The following is a 20,736-nucleotide window of genomic DNA, read 5'->3' as shown; positions in this document are numbered from 1 at the left end:
CTATATAAGATACAAATGTTAGTATATATAATACATAAATATAATGTATTATATATTAAAATATATTGTGTCAAAATACACAATACTTAATAAATATAAACAGAAGAAAAGTAATATCCCAGTGGAGCAGTCTGCTGGACACCACTCTAATCAAGTGATCAAACTGAGCACACATGCAAGGTGCAATGGGAAGGACCCAGCAGGTGTGTCTGTCTGTGATAGTCCTGCCAAGGATGCATAACCTGACTCTAATTGCAAGGAAACCTCAGAAGAAACCCAAATTGCAATAACCAGCCTACAATGGTTAAAAGTGTCAATGTCATGAAAGTCAAAGAAAGGCTTTCATGGAGGCATTTTAGACTGAATGTGACTAAAGAGACATGGAAGGTAAATGAAAAAGATTCCTTGAAGGATATTTCTGGGGCAGTTGTAGACATTTGACTGGAGTCTATAGATTAGATGGTAAGTAGTGATGCAGCAATGTTACTTTTCTAGTTTTCATGGTTGTACTGTATTATGTGTGACAAGTATTGGCAAATTTTTTTCTGTAAAGATCCAAAGTACTTATTTTAGGCTTTTTGTGCCATACAGCCTCAGTCACAACTACTTAAATCTGCCACTGTAGTATAAATGCAGTCATATACAACATGTAAACAAATGTGGAAGTGTTCCAATATAACTTTATTTACAAAAACAGGTAGCAGGTGAGGTTTGGCCTATGAGCCACAGTTCACTGACTCCTGATATAGAAAAATGCCTTTTTCATAAAAAAAAAATATATACACTGAAGTTACCAAGGGGTATTGGGGAATCTAATAAAAAATTACTATCAAGTAGTTAAGGAAAAGAAAATATGCTGCATTGTACCTGCAAAAATTTGAGATTGTTTGAAAGTAAAAATACTTATATACAAAAAATTACTCTATCTCAAACATATTAGACATCCATAAACATAGTAAGCCTTGGAAAACTGAAGTGTATCCAATGACTTAATGTGTAGCTCTAGTGAAGCTAATAAGACTAAAGATGACCAAGAGTAGTTTAAATAAAATTATAAAATTCTTTCATGTAATTGAGAGTGGAAAACTGCAATATCACCAGATAAACACATTTTAAATATGTAACATTAAAAAAGCATATAATACTAAGTTTAAATTAAACTGTTTTAAGTAGACTTTTGAATATTTCTGTTACAGCCCCCAAATCTTGCATTTAATTATTTAAATTGGGTAAAATATTTCACTTGGCTCTTTTTTTAATTGGGAAATCAAGGGACTTTGATCAACTTCAGATTTGTCTAATATCAGGGTATATGGTATCTTCCGCTTCCCTTTCTGTAGAGTTTAGCTCCTATACCGAGGCAATCTAGTTAGCAGAAAAGTCAAGCTTTTTGAATCTGAGTAACTTACCTAATCAAATGAGTTTCAGTTTCCTCAGTATAAAGTTTAATTATAGTGCGTATGTGAACTAAATGGTCTTCTTTTTCTTGGCACTTAATGTATTCTCAATTAATATTAATTTCTTTCTATATCTTATACTATTTACATACAATTTTTTGCTTTCTATCAGCATCAATACCCGAGAAATGCTATATAGATTTTTGAGGGAAAAAAACTGTTTGTTTGTTTGTTTGTTTTTTGCCTTCCTGGCAATCCCAATGGTGCAAAATATAAAGCTAACATCCAAGTGGTCAATTGGCAAACATTTGGTGGCAGATTGACCTAGTAGTGAATGTCGTTCCGAATTTTATTATTTCATTGGCCTATTCAGTACATGTTCTCCTTTTTTGTTGTAAGTATCCCATCCTGAATATTTGGCTACTTCAGGAAAGTACAAGGTAGGCAGAATGGATTTATGTTTTAATAAATTAAATTTATTTTATTTCTATTACGTCTTAGGGCCTTGAGGTATAGTACAATAATAAAGTTACAATCCCTTTTTAGGAATATGTCTTTGCCAAAATCCTTACCAGCCTGCCCACAGCATCAAGTACACAATACCTCTTAACATAAAGCTATTTCAAATTAAAGTAAAACACAGTTTAATGCTATAAATGGAGAGACACAGACACACAGAGACACACATGCACTCACACAGAGTAGAAAACGCCACGCCTGTTGAAACACATCAATTTTATAAATTGGGTAGCCTACTACCGCATAGTTGAACTATAATTAGGTTCTTAATTCTGTTCCTTACAGCAGAACATTGTCTATTACTTTTATTGAAATAACTAGGCTTCTTCTATTAGCAAGATTTTCTTAAAGAACATCCGATCATTTAAATTTATTAAGACACAGTAGCAATGCCCTTTAACAGCCATGAAGATTGATTGGTATTTTCATTAAAACTGTTACCTTTTAAAGAAGCTATATGAAGTACTGATGACATTTCCCAGTATGAGTGCCCCAAAATAAAGCATCATTAAAAAAATAATTTAGCAAATCCTCTGTCTAATTGTGTATCTATTATATGGCCAGATATAAAGATCCAATGAGTTCTGTATAGAAATTATAACTCGATTCAAAGAGCAAGCAGGCTACCAGACAGGCAAGACATATACAACTGAAAAACAAAAAGCAGCTACAACACAAAGAAATCCATGCTCAAGGTTTAAGAATGACATACATTATTCATGGCTTCAGAGGATGGAGACTAGCTTGTTCAATTGGGTTGATCAGAAAAGCCTCAGGGACCAGACAACCTCTTAGTAGGAATGGGAAGCGGATGTTAGAGTCTGAAGAAGCAGTGTCAAAAATAACAAACTCTGTGGGTCTGCGGGGCTGTACTTATGCTGGTTTCCTGCCAATAATATATCTGATTTCTGTTGTGCCTGGGAGTCACACAAGGGCTTTACCCATATTTTGGAAAAGGTAGACTTGTGTTTAGAGCGATGTCTCTTATTAAGACAAAGATGCTAACGTTTCACCTTCCAATGCAATGGTAGAATAATCCTATGTGAATGACTCCAAACATCTACATTCACGTTTCTACAACACACTTTCAGGTCATAGGCTGGATGAAACTCTTAAAATGTTTTCTGTGGGGCATAAAAACATGTTTATACATGGTTTCCCTTTGCTTGTCTTGGGGATTTTTTGGGGCAATTCAAGTAACACTAATCCTTGCACACTTTACTTTCTGAAATGATCTTCTTTTCCCTGCTACCACATTCCCACTCCCAGTCAAGGGCACAGCAAATTATCCTCTATCTGAGTCAGAAATGTAAAGCTCACCCTAGATTCCTGCCTTGCCACTAATATCCAATGAATCAGAAAGTCCTCTCACTTCCAACTTCTGAATATCTCCAATTCTATTCTTTATCATTATTTAGGTCAGATCTCCCCCATGTTTAGTCCTATCTAATTTGCACCACTTTCCTCCTTGCGTGTTGCACTCCAGACTCATTGAAATACCTTTTATTTTCTCAGAGTTTGTCTATGTCTTTTGTACTTTGTCCACAGTGATCCCTCTGCTAGAATGACCAACAGTTCCCCAGGCTTCTGAGCATGGGTCTTCTTTTCCAGAAATTTTTCTGCAGTTTTTCTCCCTTTTTGGATTGTGTGTCTATTCTTTGGGTTCTTCTGGAGTCCCTGCTGTATTATATCATATCACTAACCACAATATGTAGTAATTGCTTATATGTGTCTCTGTTTTCTTTGAAAGATCTTAATCTCCTTAAGAGGAATAATTACCACCACCCGTGAACAGACAGCGCTGTGCAGAAACTCTTTCAGACTCTCTACTCCTCTCACAGTGCATGACACATACGAGGTACTCAACAACTATTTAGAGGAGACAATAATATTTTAACCAATGTTTTCAAACCAGAGGGACTCCAATAGTGTATTTTCTGATAACATGAATTTTGGCCCTAAAAGAGAAAAATTAGGAATAGTCAACATTGAATTTCATCTGATTATATTTTATTGTAATTTTTAATGCATAAGTATTTAATATTCTCCAAATACACTGTGAATGGCTCCTCTCAGATGAAGAATTCTATCTATTAGGGAAGATGACATTTGTTATGGTTTGGATGTGGTTTGTCCCCATTAAAACTCATGTTCAAGTTTAATGGCCAGTGAGGCAGTATTGGAGGGTGTGGTCTAACAGAAGGTATCTAGCTCACACGAGCGGGGTCCCTCTTGAATAGATTAATGCCTTCCCATAGGAGAGAGTGAATTTTCACTCTTGTAAGACTAAATTAGTTACCAGAGTTTGGGTTGTGATAAAAATGAGTTTGGCTTCCTGGATATTCTCTTATTTCCCTTCTCACCATAGGATCTCTCTGCACATGCCTGCCTACTCTTCTGCTTCTCTGTCCTGTTTCAACCCAGCACATGGTTCTCTCCAGAAGCTGGACAGATGAGATGCTATGCTTTTGAACTCCCAACCTGTAGACTTGTGAGTTAAATAAATCTCTTTTATTTATAAATTACGTGGCCTTAAGTTTTCTGTTATAGCAACACAAAACAGACTAAGAGGGAAAATTCATACTGAGGAGTGGGATGCTGCTATAAAGATACTATAAAGCAGCTTTGGAATTGGTTAAGGAGCAGTGACTGGAAAAATTTGGAGCAGACTACAAAAAGCCTGCATTGCCAATAATACAACATTAAGGGTGACTTTGGTGAGAGCTCAGAGAAAGACAAAAAGGTGAGGAAAAGTTTAGAACTTCTTAGAAATTGGTTAAGTGGTTGTGACCAAAATGCTGCTAGAATTATAGATGGTAAAATAGAAATTAAAATAAATTAAATATTAAAAATAAAGAAATATAAATCACAAAGTCTGTTTTAATGAAGTCTCACATGGAAATGAATAAAAAACTTACTGGGAACTGAGGGAAAGTTAATCCTTTCTAACTATGGGTAAGTATTTGGCTGCACTTTGTGTATGCTGTAGGGGTTTGTGGAAGGCTGAACTTAAGAGTAATGAAATAGTGCATCTGGTGGAAGAAATTTTGAAACAAGAAAGTGCTCGGGCTGCTGCATTGTTACCTTAACTACTTATAGTGAGTTTTTAGAGAAAAGGGAAATAGAACAAAAAGATTTGGAAAATTTGCAGTCTGGCTGTCTGATAAGGAATAAAAGACTGTTTTCAAGAGAAATCCAAAGGTGCAGCCAAGTAGACTGCTTACCGAACATTATCATATATAAAAGGGAACCGGGTGCTATACATCAAAACAATGAAAAAAGGCCCTGAAGGCCCTGAAGGCATTTCAAAATTCTTCAAGGCTACCCCTCCCATCACAGGCTTAGAGGTCTAGGAGGACAAAACATTTTTGGGGGAACAGGCCCAGATTGCTGCTACCCTGCCCCACCTTGAAACACTGTTCCCCACATCCTTGGGGCAGCCATTATTCAAACGGTCCCAGGTATGACTTGTACTACCACTCTAGAGAGTGCAAACCATTTAAGTCTTGGTGGTTTTCACATGGTGTTAAGTTTGCAGATGAACAGAATTCAAGAGCTATGGAGGCTTTGTGGCTTCCACCTAGATTTCAGAAAATGTACTGAAAATCCTGGGAGCCCAGGGAAAACCCGTCACAGGGCCAGAGCCACCATAGAGCCATGAGCCTAGTGGAGCTATTGAAGAAGGGCTGCTGCCATGATACCAGAACTGTAAAAGTACCAGGGTATAATTCTAGCCTGAAAAAAGTCACAGGCACTCTAACCTGTGAGTAGTCACATGGGGTGTACCCAGCAAAGCTATGGGTATGGGATTCCCTGAGGCCTTGGACATCTGGCCCTTGCTCAGGTATGTCCTGGAGACAGCACATGGAATGTAAGACTATGCTAGAGCTTTAAAATTTAATGTCTGCCCTGCTGGGTTTCAGATTTGTGTGGGGGTCTATTACTCCTTCCTTTGGACAAATTTCTTTTTTGGGGAACATAAGTACTTACCCTATGACTGTACAACTACTAAACTTAGGAAGTAAATAATTTGTTTTTGATTTTACAGGCTTACACGTGGACTTTGGACTTTTCAGTTGACACTGGAATAAGACTTTTGTGAGTATTGGGATAGAATGATTATATTTTGTACCTGAGAAAGACATAAGTTATAGAGGGCCAGGGGCAGAATGCTATGGTTTGGATGGGGTTTGTCCTCACAAAAACTCATGCTGAAGCTTAATTGCCAGTCTGGCAATGTTGAGAGGTAGGTCCTAGTGCAAAATATTTGGGTCATGGAAGCAGATGTCTCATGAATAGATGAATGCCCTCCCAAGGGAGTGAATGAATCGTTGCTCTCACAGACTGTATTAGTTACTAGACAGCAAGTTGATATAAAAGTGAGCTTCGCTTTCTCTATTCTGTCTTGCTTTGTTTCTTGCCACATGATCTCTTTGCACACACTCACTCACTTTTCCACTTCTCTGCTGTGTTTTGATCCAGTATATAGCCCTCCCCAGAAACAAGTCAGATGTGGTGCTATGTTCTTGGATTTCCCAGCATACAAAATCATGAGCTAAATAAACGTCTTTTCTTTGTCAATTACCCAGCCTCAGGTGTTCTGTGATAGCAAAGCAAAACAAAGACAACATCCATTAAATGTATTAAATGAATTCCCACTCAGTGTCAAATTCGAGAAATATAATTCTATTCATTTCTATCTATTTTTCTGTTGGTTTACTTCTTTTGGTTCTTACAAAGAAAAAATAAAAAAATCTAGCCAACTATTTGTACAAATTTAACAGATAATATTAAATTCACTTAGAAAAATAGACCAATTTAGAATAAGGTCAATATAAGTGAAGGTCAGCTACAGTTTGGAATGAAGTCAAGGGTTGATGCCACCTCACACATTCATTTAAATAATTCTAGATTCACAGTCTAGCTGTGGAGTCTGCAGAGAACTAATCTCTACCTCCTGAGAAGAAAGAATGTGGACATAGGCCATTCAAGGACATGAATAAAAGTTAACAGACTTTGTTCCACCAGAAAACTGGTGAAATCTGGGTCTTTGGGCATGATTCCTAGAGAAAAAAAAAACTAAAAACCAAAGTTAAATCTCAGATTCATCACTTATTAACCATTTTATATTTATGAGGTTTAATCTGGGAATAATAAAAATATATAAATTTCATGGGAAAAAAGATGCAAAAGAGATAATGTATATGAAAGCACATTTAACATTAAATGCTATTATAAAATTATATGAAATTGTATTATATACATTTTTTGTATAATTGTATTCTATAATATAGTAACATGCAAATATAAAACCATCCTCAGTAGAGTTTGTTTTTCTAGTACCTAATATATATTTACATTTTCTACTTACTTTATGGCATGAATTAGCCACTATCAGTTACTAGATAATACACTGAACAATTAGGAATTTTGAATTCTGTTGTAACCATTAGCAGACAACCATGTTATGTTAAAGAAGCCACTCAACCTCTCTAAGATTATGCTGCCAGGTATCAAACAAGTTTGTCCCCAGCTCTAGTATTTTTAGAAGCTGTATGTTTACTTCTGAGATTTTACTATTTTTTCTCTTCTACTTTTCATTTAATTTTAAGACAAATCTAATACAGGAAGTAAGCTAGAACAAAAGATGAAGACTTAAGGGAGAGTCACTTTGAAGATGGATTATTTCTCAAAAATACAAATTATAAAATTATGGGTCACAGAAAAATTAGTTTCCACTCCACTTCTCTCAAGCACATAAAAGTACTTACCAGCAGAACAGTTGCAACAGCTCAACGGTGCCCTGGAAAAGAAGAATTAGAGAAATGACTCATTCTTAATGATTGTTGCCAAGGAAATATTCAAAATGTAGCTAGATAGGGCAAGATGAGAAAAAATTTCATGGGTTGGAAGGTTTTCAGTGGCCTAGAAAAAAAAAAAAAACCTTAAAACTCCATAAATACCAGTTAATTGGGAAAAATTATCATCGAATATTAAATTCTTGTTAGCAAATAACAACAAAACACACACAGATACACACATACATGCAAAAGTGGTTACTAAAATAAATTCACATATCAAATGCCCCATAAGTACAAGGTGCTGGGGGTAACATTAAGAGCTCTGAGATAACCCCTTGTCTCAACAAATGTAAAATTTAGGTGAAAAGAGAGACATACATAGATGTTCTGAATCAGTTAGGAGGACCAAGACATCTTTCATCATCACGTGGCTTAATTCTGAAGCTCTGACTCATATATGGCAGATACATACTTCCTAGATCTTTATTATCCCAGAGTTGTCTCCTTCAACTTCTGGATGTGGGTGTGCAGCTACAGTGAGCGACCTAGCCATCAGAGTCTCCACGGAATTCTCTGCATATTTCAAATCTGGTCTGCATGTGACTTATTTCTGTACACTCTTAGGATTCCTACCTTTGGACAGGAAACTGGGTCATGGGAGAAAGAGGGAGTTGGAAGAAAGAAAAGAAATTAGTCCTGATTATCTACTTGTTGCCCTTTCCTTTGACATTGTCTTGTTTCTCTGACCACAGTCTTGTTCTGCCAGATTTGTTTCATTTTCTGCATGACTTCATCTGGATGGGCATTTCAAGCTGTGATTTCCAAGTTTGATCGCCCATTGTAGACTCTGTTATCACTGAAAAAGAGGCTTTAAAGTTCAAAGTAAGCTAGAATGAGCAATGTCTTAAAAGTTTGTATCTTTCTGATCTTTCTCTGCTGTTGGCTGCTTCAAAGAATGTCAGATTATGGTACATTGTGTAGCAAATATCTCTAATGGGTATTCTTTAAAAATGCACTCAGAAAACCAGTCTTGCAACTCGAAAGTTTGATGGTGAAACCCCTTGTTATTAATGTAAAAAACTCATTCTGCGAACAGAACTTCAGCAGCCGCAATTCTCCCACATGGTTCCCAGCTCATTGTTCTTGTCCTCAAATAGTGACTGAGGTGATCAGAATGTTTCCAGATTATTTGAAGTAAAAATTGAACTCTGTTATCCACATGCACTGCATTCCCCACCATCTTCAGACACCAAAATGCCCCAAAGATGCTTTTGTACACCCTCACTATTCAATCCTAGGCATGTTGTTAAAGCAAATGAAACAATTAAATCTTCTTTTACAAAGCATAGATATTCACCAGTTCTTACTCTTCCAGAATTCTAACCACAATCCATTCTTGTGGGAATGTCAGTTTCTATGGATCTGAGCTAAATAGATAATTGCTCAATTTCTACATAAATATTTTCATCTAATCTAGTGGCATGATTATTTTCTACCTTCTTAGAGCTCATAAAAGAATTCTGAAAATACATGTAAAAAGTAAAGTATTGGGGAGCCCCCACACCAGCCAAGGGAGGTGGTGAGTGATTGTGCGACCTCACCCAGGGAAACCATGCTTTTCCCACAGATCTTTGTAACCCGTGGGTCAGGAGATCCCCTAATGACCCCATGCTACCAAGGCCTTGGGTCTGAAGCATAGAGTTGTGTGGATTCTTGGCGGCTGCTCAGGCATGCATGGAGACAGGAGGTTTTGCATACTCCAGCCCTGGGAATTCCAGTGAGATAGGAGATCCTCTGTGCATTCCCCTTGGAAGGGGCTGAAGCCAGGGAGCCAAGCGGTGTCATTCTGTGGGCCCCACTCCCATGGCACCTCTGCAGCTCCAAAGTTAAAGACCCACTGGCCAGCCAGCTAGTAGCGGCAGACTGGAGACTGCCTGAGACGAGTTCTCTGGGGGAGGGACAGCTGCCATTTCTGCGGCTCAACTCAGCGGTTTCAGCCTGCCAGCTCCGGGGAGTCTGGGCAGTCCGGACTGGGAGGAAATTCCCATGGCGCAGCACAGCTGCTGTGGCAGATCATGGCAAGACTGCTTCTTTATGTGAGACCCCAATCCATCTCTCCTCACCAGGCGGGAGGAGAATGTCCCTATGGGAAGTTCAGCAATTCCAGCCAGGGTATTAGGCACAGAACTCTGATCTCTCCCTGGGATGGAGCCACTGAAGGCGGCGGGGGCAGACACCATATTTGCAGTTCAGCCTGCTGGCTTTGGAATGTCGGGGGAGCCTGGGTGAAGAAAGTTCCCCTCAGCGCAGCACACCTGCTCTGCCAAGGGCAGCCAGACTGCTTCTTTTTTGTTGTTTTTTTTTTTTTGTTTTTTTTTGAGATGGAGTCTCACTTTGTCGCCCAGACTGGAATGCAGTGGCTGATTTCAGCTTACTGCAACTTCCACCTCCCAAGTTCCAGCGATTCTCCCGTTTCAGCCTCCCAAGTAGATGGAATTATAGGCACATGCCACCATGCCCGGCTAATTCTTGTCTTTTTAGTAGAGACAGCATTTCACCATGTTCGCCAGGCTGGTCTTGAACTCCTAACCTCAGATGATCCACCCACCTTGGCCTCTCAGAGTGCTGGGATTCCAGGCGTAAGCCACTGTGCCCGGCCCAGACTGCTTCTTTAAGTGAGTCCCTGATCCTTTTTTTCCTGACTGGGTGAGACTTCCCAATAGGAGTCTCCAGACACCTACAGGAGCCTTGGGGCCGATATCAGGTTGGTGCTCCCCTGGGATGGAGTTCCCAGAGGAAGGAGCAGACTGCCGTATTTGCTGTTTTGTAGCCTTCACTGGTGATACCTCCAGGTATGGGAGAGTGTGAGGTGACTAGGGTCTGGAGTGGAACCCCAGCAAACTGCAGCAGCCCTATGGAAGATGGGACAGACTGAAAAACAACAACGACAACAACAAAAGAAAGAGAAAGCAACAACAACGTCAACAAAAAGACCCCACAAAAACTCCATTCAAAAGTCAGCAACCTCAAAGAGTGAAGGTAGATAAGTTGACAAAGATGATAAAGAATTAATACAAAAATGCTGAAAACTCAAAACGCCAAAGTATTTCTTCTCCTCTAAATGATTGCAACACCTCTCCAACAAGGACACAGAACTGTGCTGAGGCTGAGATGGATGAACTGACAGAAGTAGGCTTCAGATGGTGGCTATAATGAACTTCACTGAGCTAAGGAGCATGTTGTAACCCAATGCAAAGAAGGTAAGAATCATGATAAGACATTATAGGAGCTGATAACCAGAATAACCAGTTAAAGAGGAACATAAATGATCTGATGGAGCTGCAAAACACAACATGAGAACTTCACAATGCAATCACAAGTATCAATAGTCAAATAGAACAAGAGGAGGAAAGAATCTCAGAGTTTTAAGACTATATTTCTGAAACAAGACACGCAGATGAGAGTAGAGAAAATAGAATGAAAATGAATGAACAAAACCTCTGAGATATACAGGATTATGTAAAAAGACTGAACCTATGACTGACTAGGGTCCCTGAAAGAGACAGGGAGAACAGAACCAACTTGTAAAACATACTTCAGGATATCATCCAGGAGAACTTCCCCAAACTAGCTAGACAGACCAACATTCAAATTCAGGAAAGGCAGAGAACCTCAGTAAGATAGTTTATGAGAAGATCAACCCCAAGACACATAAAAATCAGATTCTCCAAGGTCAAAATGAAAGAAAAATTGTCAAGGCAGTCATAGAGAAAGGCCAGGTGACCTACAAAGGAAACACCATCAGACTAATAGCGGACCTTTCACTGGAGATCCTAGAAGCCTGAAGAGATGGGAGGCCAATATTCAATAATCTAAAGAAAAAAAAATTCCAACCCAGAATTTCACATCTGGCCAAACTAAGCTTCATAAGTGAAGGAGAAATAAGATCCTTTTCAGACAAGCAAATGGGGAGGGAACTCATTACCACCAGCCCTGCCTTGCAAGAGCTCCTGAAGGAAACACTAAATATGTAAAGGAAAAGCCATTACCAGCTGCTACAAAAACACACTGAAGTACACAGCCCAGTGACACTATGAAGCAACACCATAAACATGTTTGCAAAATAACCATCTAATATCACGATGACAGGATCAAATTCACACATGACAATGTTAATCTTAAATGTAAATGGGCTAAATGCCCCACTTAAAAGACACAGAATGACAAGCTGGATACAGAGTCAGCCTCCATTGGTGTGGTGTCTTCAAGAGACCCATGACACATCAAAGACACACACAGGCTCAAAATAAATACACGAAGGGGCCAGGCATGGTGGCTCATGCCGGTAATCCCAACACTTTGGGAGGCCGAGGCAGGTGGATCACAAGGTCAGGAGATCAAGACCATCCTGGCAAACATGGTGAAACCCCATCTCTACTAAAAATACAAAAAAATTAGGCAGGCGTGGTGGCAGGCGCCTGTAGTCCCAGCTACTCAGGAGGCTACGACAGGAGAATGGTGTGAACCCAGAAGGCAGAGCTTGGAGTGACCTGAGATCGTGCCACTGCACTCCATCCTGGGAGAAGGAGTGAGACTCCGTCCATCTCAAAAAAAAAAAAAAGAAAAAGAAAAAGAGATGAAGGAAAATTTACAAAGCAAACAGAAAAGAACAACAAAAAAGCAAGGGTTATAACCTTAGTTTCTGACAAAACAGACTTGAAACCAACAAAGTTGAAAAAAGACAAGGGGCATTAAATAAGGGTAAAGGGTTCAATTCACTGAGAAGTGCTAACTATGCTAAATATAAATGCACCAATACAAGAGCACCCATATTTATAAAGCAAGTTCTCAGAGACCTACAAAGAGACTTAGACTCCAGCACAATGATGATGGAAAATTAATGCCCATTGACAATATTAGATGGATCATGGAGACAGAAAATTAACAAAGGTATTCAGGACCTGAACTCAACTCTGGATCAAATGGACCGGATAGATATCTTCAAAACTCTCCACCCCAAAACAACACAATATACATTCTTCTCATTGCCACATGGCACTTACTCTAAAACTGATCACATAATTGGAAGTAAAACATTCCTAAGTAAAAGAACTGAAATCATAACAAACCGTCTTTCAGATCACAGAGCAGTCAAATTAAAACTGAAGATTAAGAAACACACCTAAAACCATACAACTACATGGAAATTGAACAACCTGCTCCTGAATGACTCCTGGGTAAATAATGAAATTAAGACAGAAATCGAGAAGTTCTTTGAAACCAACAAGAACAAAGAGACAATGTAGTAGAATCTCTGGGATACAGCTAAAGAAGTGTTAAGAGGAAAATTTATAGCACTAAATGCCCACATCAAAAAGCTAAAAAGATCTCAAATTGACACCTTAACATCACGACTGAAAGAACGAGAGAACCAAAAGCATACAAATGTCAAAGTTACCAGAAGACAAGACATAACCAAAATCAGAACAGAACTGAAGGAGACAGAAATACATACACAAAAAAACTTCAAAAAAAAATCAACAAATCCAGAAGCTGTTTTTTCTGAAAAAAATTAATAAAATAGATAGACTGCTAGCTAGACTAATAAAGAAAAAAAGAGAAGAATCACATAGACATAATCAGAAATGATAAGGGGGATATCACCACTGACCCCACAGAAATACAAACAACAATCAGAGAATACTTGAAACACCTCTATGCACATAAACGTGAAAATCTAGAATAAATAGATAAATTCCTAGACACATACACTCTCCCAAGACTGCACCAGAAAAAACTCTGGTCTGTATGTGCCTTATTTCCCTAAATGGATCAATAATGAGTTCTGAAATTAAGGCAGTAATAAGCAGCCTACCAACCAAAAAAGTCAGAACCAGAAGGAGTCACAGCTGAATTCTACCGGATGTACAAAGAAGAGCTGGTAGTATTCCTACTGAAACTATTCCAAACAATTGAAAAGAAGGGACTCCTCCCTAACTCATTTTATGAGGTCAGCATCATCCTGATGTCAAAACCTGGCAGAGATACAACAACAAAAAAGAAAACTTCAGGCCAATATCCCTAATGAACATGGATGCAAAAACCCTCAATAAAATACCAGCAAACTGAATCCAGCAGCACATCAAAATGCTTATCCACAATGATCAAGCTTGCTTCATCCCTGGGATGCAAGGTTGGTTCAACATACACAAATCAATAAATGTAATTCATCACATAAACAGAACTAAAGAAAAAATGCATAATTATCTCAATAGATGCAGAAAAGGTCTTTGATAAAATTAAACATCTCTCCATGTTAAAACTCTCAATTAACCAGCTATTGAAGGAAAAGGACAGAAATGGACACTTCTCAAAAAAGCACATAATTCATGCAGACAGCATACGAAAAAAAGCTCATTGTTACTGATCATTACAGAAATGCAAATCAAAACCACAATAAGATACTTATTATCTCAAAATAATAAGAGCTATTTATGACAGAACCCACAGCCAGTATCATACTGAATGGGCAAAAGCTGGACACATTCCCTTTGAAAACTGGCACAAGACAAAGATACCCTCTCTCACCACTCCTATTCAACATAGTATTGGAAACTCTGTCCAGGGCCTTCGGGCAACAGAAAGAAATAAAGAATATTCAAAGAGGAAGAGAAGAAGTCAAATTGTCTTTGTTTGCAGATGACATAATCCTACAACTAGAAAACCCCATATTCTCATCCCAAAAGCTTCTTAAGCTGATAAGTAACTTTTGCAAAGTCTCAGGATACAAAATCAATATGCAAAAATCACTAGCATTCCTATACATCAACAACAGGCATGCAGAAAGTCAAATTATAAATAAACTCCCATTCACAATTGCTACTAATAGAATACCTAGGAATACAGATAACAAGGGAACTGAAGGATCTCTTCAAGGCAAAAAAAAAAAAAAAAAACATTGCTCAAGGAAATCATAGAGGACACAAACAAATGGAAAAACATTCCATGCTCATGGATGGGAAGAATTAATGTCATGAAAATGGCCATACTTAATTTATATTAAGAGATTCAATGCTATTCCAATTAAACTACCATTGACATTCTTCATAGAATTAGAAAAACTATGTTAAAATTCACATAGAAACAAAAAAGAGCCCCATATAGCCAATACAATCCTAAGCAAAAAGAACAAAGCTGGAGGCAAAACACTACCTGACTTCAAACTATACAACAAGGCTACAGCTACCAAAACGGCATGACACTGGTAGAAAAGCAGACACATAGACCAATAGCACAGAATAGAGAACTCAGAAATAAATCCACACACCTACAACCATCTGATCTTCAACACACCTGACAAAAACAAGCAATGGGAAAAATATTCCTTATTTAATAAATGGTGCTGGAAGGAGTGGCTAGCCATATGCAGAAAATTGAAACTGGACCCCTTCCTTACATGTTACACAAAAATTAACTCAAGATGGATTAAAGACTTAAATGTAAAACCCAAAACAATAAAAACCCTAGAAGAAAATCTAGGCAATAAAATTCAGGACATAGACATGGGCAAAGATTTCATAACAAAAACACCAAAAGCAATTGCAACAAAAGAAAAAATTTACAAATGGAATCTAATTAAACTAAAGAGCTTCTGCACAACAAAAGAAACTATCATAAGAATGAACAGACAACCTACAGAAGGGAAGAAAATTTTTGCAATCTATCCATCTGACAAATGTCTAATATCCAGAGTCTACAAGGAATGTAAACAAATTATGCAAAAAAAGCAAACAACCCCATTAAAAAGTGGGCAAAGGACATAAATGGACATTTCTCAAAAAAGGACATTCATGCAGACAACATATGAAAAAAAGCTCATTGTCATTGATCATTAGAGAAATGCAAATCAAAACCACAATAAGATACTATCTCATGCCAGTCAAAATGGCAATTATTAAAAAGTCAATAAACAACAGATGCTGGAGAGATTGTGGAGAAAAACGAATGCTTTTACACTGTTGATGAGAATGTAAATTAGTTCAATCATTGTGGAATACAATGTGACAATTCCTCAAAGATTTAGAAGCAGAAATTCCACTTGACCCAGCAATCTTATTACTGGTATATACTCAAAAGACTATAAATCATTCTATTACAAAGATACATTCATGTGTATGTTTGTTGCATCACTATTCACAATAGCAAAGACATGGAATCAACCTAAATACAGATAAATGATAGACTGGTTAAAGGAAATGTGGTACATATACATCATGGAATACTATGCAGCCATAAAAAGGAAGAAGATCATGTGCTTTGCAGGGAGATGGATAGAGTTTGAAGCTTTTATCCTTAGAAAACTAACCCAGGAACAGATAACAAAATAAAGCATGTTCTCAGTTATAAGTGGGAGCTGAACAATGAGAACACATGGACACATAGGGGGAACAACACACAATGGGGCCTGTTGGAGTGGGGGAGAAAGAGCATCAGGAAGAATAGCTAATGGATTGTGGGCTTAATACCTAGGTGATAGGTTAATCTCTGCAGCAAACCACCATGGCGCACATTTACCTACGTAATAAACCTGTACATCCTGCACATGTACTCAAGAAGGTAAAATAAAAGTTGATGAAGGGAAAACAAAAGGAAAAAAATTGTAGGATATTTTGACTATTTGCTTTATAAATTTGTGTTGAAATCCTTTATGTATATTCAATTTCTTCTCTTAGTACTGATAAATGTAACTTGAATTTGAATAAAGAATATATAAAAAAGTAAAGTATTTAACTTTATAAGATTAAGACAATATTTTGTTTCATAAATTGCTTTACATTAAGAATTTAAATGAAGCATATTGCATTGAATATAATGTATCACCAACTTAAACATTCAACATCGTATTATTTTTGCATGTAAAGTTAAGTTTCCCGGTTGAAAAGAGAAAATATTTCACAAGTGCAGGTGAACATATTTAATCCGATATAAGCAAAAGTAAATAAACAGAAATGAAAACTAATAATGTGCCTAAAAGAGATATGTAAGAAATCTCATTAATTTGGACCTTACATATCTTAAACATGGAATTACACAGACACTGATTAGATTGAATTTGGTCATTGCAATATCTAACTACAAAACCTTATATTTTTGAATGAAGTTAAAATAAATTTGCTAAAGTGGAGTGAAAATAGGTGCCTCCCCGAAAGTTAATTGTTTTGGGTACAGTTGACCCTTGAACAATGCAGGGATTAGGGACAACAACCCCCCAACAGAGTCAAAAACCCACATATAAATTGACTCTCCCACGAGTTAACTACTGCTTGCTCACTATTGATCAGAAGGCTTACCAATAACATAAATAATTGATTAACACATATTTTGTATATATGTGTGTATATATATACATATATAGTATTCTTATAATACAATAAGCTAGAAAAAAGAAAATGCCACTAAAAAATCGTAAAGAAGAAAAAATGTACTCTTCATTAAGTGGAGCTGGATCATCATAAAGGTGTTTTCCCTTTTCATCTTTACATTTGACAGGCTAAGGAAGAGGAGGAAGGGGAGGAGTTAGCCTTGCTGTCTCAGAGGTGGCACAGGCAGAATAAAAACCATATATGAGTGGACCCTTGCAGTTCAAACATATGTGGTTCAAAAGCCAACTGTACTGAGAAAATTATGAGTATCTTTATTTTTGAATTTTGGTAGAAGTGCTGGTTATAAATGATTCTTATCTACCCCTACATTAGGTTCTTCAGGGATCTTGAGGAAAACATAAAAGCAAACGGACTCATAATAAAATTACTATACTGTTTAATTGTGATCTGTACTAAGTTCTTTAGTTTTTTATTTGATCCCAACTGTATAAACTTTTTAAACAATAGTTGAGAACACTAAGTGTTCCTCTATTGTTTTGAAAAGAATTAACTTTTTGTTTTATTTTTAAATGTTTTATTATTTTTTAAATGATGTATTTGGAGCATATTTGAAGCATTAACAGTACATTGTTCTGAGGCACATTGGGCTTTTCTGTCCGCCCTTACCAAGACCAAACTGCACGCATGTAGTAACTTTTGAAAATCTTAGATAAATTTTACAACCCCATCTCAATGTGCATGCTGAAGGAATGAGTTATCACCTCACTATAATATTTTCTTTAATGAACCATTATTCCATTCTTTTGTTGCTGTGTACTTATGTGAAAATGAATGAAAAATTCTCTTCTTCCTAAAATGCATAAAAAAGTACAAATCATCCCTTCCTTCTCCCAGGAACTCCAGCCAAATCTTATTATATTTAGAGGTCCTTTATCCCAGAGGTCAATTCACATCTTTTTGTATTTCTGAATCATAAGAATAAAAAAAAAAGTTGTAAATGCAAATGTAAAAACCCTCAAAATGACATTGATTTGTATGTGTGATTGAAGTAAGATTGCTGGATTGTCTTTAGGGAGATGTGGGCTGATATTTCTAGGGAAAGATACTGCTCCCAGTCTGGGAGACAGCTGAGTTCTAAGCCCATGGAAAAACAGAGGGGTAGTGGGTTCTGTGACTGGCCATAATGCTCATGCAGGATAGAAGAAGTACCCAGTCACAGCAGGGTCTGGGAACAGATGCCTGGACACTGAGCATTAATCATCATGCCATTGGGAGCTGCAGTGAAAGAGGAGGATGCCTCTGATTTCTACTGGACCACGGTGATTAGAACAATGAGTCCTACAATGAAGCTCAACATTGGTAATGTTGGACTGCCCAGAGGGAAGTCTCTCCCACACGTATACTCCTGAGAGAGGTTTCTGAGCTGGATATGATTGCATTCAAAAGATAAAGAAATGTGACATTTCTTTTACTTTATGCATAGTGGAGAAAAACATCCCTACTATTAAAACATTGTAATATGAGAATCCAAAATAAAAAAGTTCTCTTTCTTAGGAAACACACTTCAGTAGTTTGGTTAAGGTACTTAAGTTATTATAATAGGGTTTGATAGATTTTTTTTTTTTTTTGAGATGGAGTCTTGCTCTGTCACCCAGGCTGAAGTACAGTGGCGTGACCTCAGCTCACTGCAACCTCCACCTCCCTGGTTCAAGCTATTCCCCTGCCTCAGCCTCCTGAGTATCGACTATCTGGGATTACAGGTGCACACCACCACGTCCCGCTAATTTCTTTTTTTTTTTTGTATTTTTAGTAGATGCGGGGTTTCACCATGTTGGCTAGACTGGTCTCAAACTCCTGACCTCAGGCAATCTGCCTGCCTCGGCCTCCCAAAGTGCTGGGATTCTAGGCGTGAGCCACCATGCCCAGCCTAGATTTTTAAAATGATGTATTTAGAACACAGAGAATAACACAGTTTTGCAATATAGTTGTTTTGTTTTAATGCTGTCTTGACCCAGTTTTGATCCCTGGCTGGAAGTCAATCAGTTTCCCCCTTTGCTCAGCCCATTAATTCCAAACCTGAACCACCTCTCATGTCAGGCTCTGACTCTAAAGACAGCCCTAATCATCCCCAGTGCCAGGTACCAGATAACCAGAGACAGTGTCTATGCCCCAGAGGCCGCTGAAATTACTGGAATTAAGTAATCCTAAACTTGTTTATCCTGCTTTGCCTGTTCCTTCCCGTGGACACCACTAAAAAGGTGTTTGCCCTAGTTTCCCCTATTCTTTTTCTGTCCTGTGATCAACCCAAGGGCGTACTCATATGACCCTGTGTCATATGGATGCACTTTCTGCAGGGAACTGCGAGTATTAAAAACAACTGTAAATCTCTATCTGATCTCTCTTAATCTGAATCTGACCTCACCATATCTCACCCAACATGATATGGCTAAAACATGTTTCTCATTTACCACCAGAGCCCATTTCTCTGTGCATCTGAGGCTGGGAATTTGGGTCTGCAGCTTTTATGCTGGGTCTCAGTACATCTTCTAAATAATTACTTGTTCTTTCTGTAAAAATTTTTGCCCTTTTGAAGCTTTTGCCATTTGAGCTGGGCACCTCCCAGTCTACCTTATTTAGTCAAGATTTTGGATATAGATATGCTTTTGGTTCTCTTCTTCACTCAAGTTCCTAACATTTTGCTGGGTGACTTCAGTACCTACTTGTCTATTTATTTTATAACCTGGTATATTGCTTCATATTTGTTATTCAACCTGCTTATGTCTATTTTTCTTCATTTCTATTCATCTTCAGCCTCCTGTTCCCCAAATTAACTTGGGGTATGCTTCACTTTCAAAAGCAGTTCTGAAGGCCAGAAGTCCAAATCCAATTTCACTGAGCTGATAGTCACGGTATAGGGCTGGTTTCCTTCTAAAACCTTTAGAAGAGAATCCATTTTCCTGCATTTGCCAGCTTCTAGACACCACCTAAATCCTTGGCTTGTGATCCCTTCTCCAGCTTCAAAGCCAGCAGTGTAGCAGGAATTTGACTATAAATAATAAATTTCAGGCTTTGAGAACTGAGATACAGAGTAGATCTCCATCCAGGTCTCAGGCTGGCCACTGGTTTGTGCACACATGGGACTGATCAGAATAACAATGAAAATGCTCAACAATCTTGAACGGACAATGGAACCAAGCCCACAAAAGGCAGATCAGAACTTGCATCCCAAATGTAACATGGCCAAATGCGTGCTAAAACAAACCAAATCAAATTAAAATGACAACAATGTTGATTTTAGGATTTAAACAAGACCCAGGCTATTATAACATAATTGTCAAAATGTTTAGTAAGAAATTCAAAATTATGTGGCATAAAAAGGAATGAGGAAAATCTCAAATCACAAGAGAAAAGATAATTGACAGATACCAATCCAGAAATGACACAGATGTAGGGACAATTAGAAGACTTTAAAGCAGCTATTATAACCATGCTCCAGGAAGTAAGGACAGACATTCTTTACATGAACCAACAGTCTCAGCACAGATAGAGATGATATAAAAAAGAAACAAATGGAAATTTTAGAACTAAATAATATAATTTCCAAAAATCCTGGATGGGATCCATGACATATGGGAA

The 20,736-nt window shown here is 37.7% G+C and overlaps 1 long non-coding RNA gene across 1 annotated transcript in view; it reads right to left on the bottom strand.

The window, feature by feature from the left end:
- The window catches only part of LOC105543934, a 602,815-nt gene extending 594,461 nt beyond the window's left edge, over window positions 1-8,354 (bottom strand). The window contains exons 1-2 of the long non-coding RNA XR_001006695.1: window positions 8,263-8,354; window positions 7,688-7,719 (exon numbers count right to left, since the gene is read on the bottom strand). This is a non-coding gene — a long non-coding RNA (uncharacterized LOC105543934). The remainder of the gene's footprint in view (window positions 1-7,687; window positions 7,720-8,262) is intronic.
- Window positions 8,355-20,736: the final 12,382 nt, after the last annotated feature.

This window comes from Mandrillus leucophaeus, unplaced genomic scaffold (genome assembly GCF_000951045.1).
Source record: "Mandrillus leucophaeus isolate KB7577 unplaced genomic scaffold, Mleu.le_1.0 Scaffold294, whole genome shotgun sequence".
NCBI classification, from domain to species: domain Eukaryota; kingdom Metazoa; phylum Chordata; class Mammalia; order Primates; family Cercopithecidae; genus Mandrillus; species Mandrillus leucophaeus.
The sequence above is the reverse complement of the archived record's forward strand: the minus strand, read 5'-3'. Positions and strand labels throughout refer to the sequence as shown.